General features: G+C 42.1%; 1 long non-coding RNA gene across 1 annotated transcript; it reads left to right on the top strand.

The window, feature by feature from the left end:
* Positions 1–1,268: 1,268 nt before the first annotated feature.
* Positions 1,269–3,700, top strand: LOC115167730 (uncharacterized). The gene is made up of 2 exons (XR_003870541.1): positions 1,269–1,304; positions 3,427–3,700. It is a non-coding gene; the product is annotated as an uncharacterized LOC115167730 (long non-coding RNA).
* Positions 3,701–4,323: the final 623 nt, after the last annotated feature.

The raw sequence follows: 4,323 nt of genomic DNA, 5'->3' as shown, positions 1-4,323 counted from the left end.
GAGTAGACCGATACCCAATTTTGAAATGTAAGTATGTCCTTAATGCAATTCTGAAGTCTAATACATCTACAGTGTGATTTTAACTGACTTTGTATTTGTCAAATTAAATAATCATTGTATTTTGTTGAATTTCTGTTTATATATATATATATATATATATATATATATATATATACATATATATACACTGCTCAAAAAAATAAAGGGAACACTAAAATAACACATCCTAGATCTGAATGAATGAAATAATCTTATTAAATACTTTTATCTTTACATAGTTGAATGTGCTGACAACAAAATCACACAAAAATAGTCAATGGAAATCCAATTTATCAACCCATGGAGGTCTGGATTTGGAGTCGCACTCAAAATTAAAGTGGAAAACCACACTACAGGCTGATCCAACTTTGATGTAATGTCCTTAAAACAAGTCAAAATGAGGCTCAGTAGTGTGTGTGGCCTCCACGTGCCTGTATGACCTCCCTACAACGCCTGGGCATGCTCCTGATGAGGTGGCGGATGGTCTCCTGAGGGATCTCCTCCCAGACCTGGACTAAAGCATCCGCCAACTCCTGGACAGTCTGTGGTGCAACGTGGCGTTGGTGGATGGAGCGAGACATGATGTCCCAGATGTGCTCAATTGGATTCAGGTCTGGGGAACGGGCAGGCCAGTCCATAGCATCAATGCCTTCCTCTTGCAGGAACTGCTGACACACTCCAGCCACATGAGGTCTAGCATTGTCTTGCATTAGGAGGAACCCAGGGCCAACCGCACCAGCATATGGTCTCACAAGGGGTCTGAGGATCTCATCTCGGTACCTAATGGCAGTCAGGCTACCTCTGGCGAGCACATGGAGGGCTGTGCGGCCCCCCAAAGAAATGCCACCCCACACCATGACTGACCCACCGCCAAACCGGTCATGCTGGAGGATGTTGCAGGCAGCAGAACGTTCTCCACGGCGTCTCCAGACTCTGTCACGTCTGTCACGTGCTCAGTGTGAACCTGCTTTCATCTGTGAAGAGCACAGGGCACCAGTGGCGAATTTGCCAATCTTGGTGTTCTCCGGCAAATGCCAAACGTCCTGCACGGTGTTGGGCTGTAAGCACAACCCCCATCTGTGGACGTCGGGCCCTCATACCACCCTCATGGAGTCTGTTTCTGACCGTTTGAACAGACACATGCACATTTGTGGCCTGCTGGAGGTCATTTTGCAGGGCTCTGGCAGTGCTCCTCCTGCTCCTCCTTGCACAAAGGCGGAGGTAGCGGTCCTGCTGCTGGGTTGTTGCCCTCCTACGGCCTCCACGTCTCCTGATGTACTGGCCTGTCTCCTGGTAGCGCCTCCATGCTCTGGACACTACGCTGACAGACACAGCAAACCTTCTTGCCACAGCTCGCATTGATGTGCCATCCTGGATGAGCTGCACTACCTGAGCCACTTGTGTGGGTTGTAGACTCCGTCTCATGCTACCACTAGAGTGAAAGTATCGCCAGCATTCAAAAGTGACCAAAACATCAGCCAGGAAGCATAGGAACTGAGAAGTGGTCTGTGGTCTCCACCTGCAGAACCACTCCTTTATTGGGGGTGTCTTGCTAATTGCCTATAATTTCCACCTGTTGTCTATTCCATTTGCACAACAGCATGTGAAATTTATTGTCAATCAGTGTTGCTTCCTAAGTGGACAGTTTGATTTCACAGAAGTGTGATTGACTTGGAGTTACATTGTGTTGTTTAAGTGTTTCCTTTATTTTTTTGAGCAGTATATATAACTGCATTCCAACCTTTGCATTTATCTAGTCCAAATATGGCATGATTACACAATTTTTATTCATTTGTATCACTTTCAATGAGGGTCTTTTTTTTTTAAGGCGTAGCGAAAATTATACTACAGAGCCCAACAGTGGAGGTGTCGTAATACCCATAAACCTAGCGGTCAGGGAAATGGTTCCAATTGATTTTTCTCCAATTGGGGGTTTTATAAACACTTAAAACCTCTTGAGGACCCCTTCGAGATAAAATCCCGTTAACGGGATTGATTGGACAACAACCAGTGAGATAGACGGCGCGAAATAAAAAAAATAATAATCTCAAAATTAAAATTCAAGTATTATACGGCATTTTAAAGATACTCTACTCGTTAATCCAACCACATTGTCCGATTTCAAAAAGGCTTTACGGTGAAAGCAAAACATTACATTATTTTAGGATAGCACCTTAGCAAAAAAAAAGCAATTTTCCAAGCACGGATAGCCGTCACAAAACCAGATATACAGCTAAAAGTAAGCACTAACCTTTGACAATCTTCATCAGATGACACTCCTAGGACATCATGTTAGACAATACATGCATTTTTTGTGAGATCAAGTTCATATTTATATCCAAAAACAGCATTTTACATTGGCGCATGATGTTCAGAAAATGTATTTTTCCCATAACCTCCGGTGAATGTGCACATTAATTTACAGAAGAACTCATAAATGTTGACAAAATGTATAACATTATTTAAATAATTAGAGATAATTTACTCCTTTATGCAACCACTTTGTCAGATTTCAAAATAACTTTACAGAAAAAGCACATTGTTCAATATTCTGAGTACAGAACTTAGCCTTCAATGCTAAGCTATACAGTTAGCCTACAACCACGGCGTCGACAAATCTCTAAAAATATGTTCGAAATATTTTCTTACCTTTGCTGATCTTCGGCGGAATGCCCTCGGAAGGGCTCCCACTTCCACAAGAAATGTTCATATGTTCTGCAAAGTCCATAATTTATGTCCAAATACCTCCGTTTTGTTGACCCATCCAGAACACTTTAAAATGCCATGAGGCGTGGACGCAAATCCATAGACAAAAAGTTCAAAAGTTCCATTACCGTTTGTAGAAACATGTGAAAGGATGTTTACAATCAATCCTTTAGTGTATTTTTTAACATAAAATTGCAATAATCTTCCAACCGGACAATAGGTATTCATCCCAGAAGAAAAATAACAAACAGCGAACTCGCGTGCACACGCGTCACGAGACACCAGTCCTCAGACTGGCCACTGATTGACTGAGCCACAATTTTCTGCCCGGTAACAGGTGACGGATGAAACCAGTTCCTAAAGATTGTTGACAGCCAATGGAAGCCTTAGGAGGTGCAACGTAAATCCTATGTCACTGTAGTTTCTCAAGGGATTCAAAAGAAAAACTACATTTCTAATTTCTCCCACTTCCTGATTCAATTTTTCTCAGGTTTTTGTCTGCCGTATGAGTTCTGTTATACTCACAGACACCATTCAAACAGTTTTAGAAACTTCAGAGTGTTTTCTATCCAAATCCACTAATAATATGCATATTCTATTTTCTGGGCCAGAGTAGTAACCTGTTTAAATTGGGTACGTTTTTCATCCGGCCGTGAAAATACTGCTCCCTAGCCCCAAGAGGTTTTAAGAATAGGGCTGTGTTTGTGTAGGCTTGAGGTTTTGATAACCATGTAAATCTCTCCAGGACAAGAAAAGCACCTCCTGTGTACCTCAGTCGGTTGAGCATGGTGCTTACAGTGCCAGGGTTGTGGGTTTGATTCCCACGGTGGACCAGAATGAAAAAAGTATTAAAATGTCTGCACTTACTTCTGTAAATCGCTCTGGATAAGAGTGTCTGCTAAATGTCTCAAATGTAAATCTCCTACTATATTCCCATTAAAGTGAGACATCATGATTCTGGGAGTCAATTACCTTATGTCAATCCAAAGAACTGTAATAAACACTTAGCCGCGGAAAGTAGGGGTGCCACCGTCCACCACCCAAGACAATGGATCGGATCCCAGCAGGCGACCCAAAACAACGGCTCCGCAGAAGGGGCAGATAGAGCGGTCTTCTGGTCAGGCTCCGTAGACGGGCCCACCGCTCCCGAGTATACTATCTGCCAATGCATGGTCGGAACTAGAAACACAAGCATTTCGCTACACTAGCATTAACATCTGCTAACCATGTGTATGTGACTAATAAAATTTGATTTGATTTACAGCACCCCCTGAACATGTTGAGTAAAAAAAAACAAGCTACTTTGATGGATAAGCATGATGGGTTGTTGTTTGTGAAGAGAATATAGGCATTTATCCTATCAAGACACGAGGAGCACGCATGACAAGGACAGCTGGAGCGTACCTGATTTGTAGGACTGAGCATGAATAGTAATTTAAAATGGTGAAAAACATCTCCTACTACAATCCATTTAAAGTTAGATAAGAAAATGATGGTTAATATAAATATTATGTGATCCATTTTAGTCTGATTAATATTATAAGGCAAAATATTGTGGTTGCGCAACATTGCGATATT

The sequence above is a fragment of the Salmo trutta genome, chromosome 29 (assembly GCF_901001165.1).
Source record: "Salmo trutta chromosome 29, fSalTru1.1, whole genome shotgun sequence".
NCBI classification, from domain to species: Eukaryota; Metazoa; Chordata; class Actinopteri; order Salmoniformes; family Salmonidae; genus Salmo; species Salmo trutta.
This window is presented reverse-complemented; position numbering and strand designations above follow the sequence as displayed.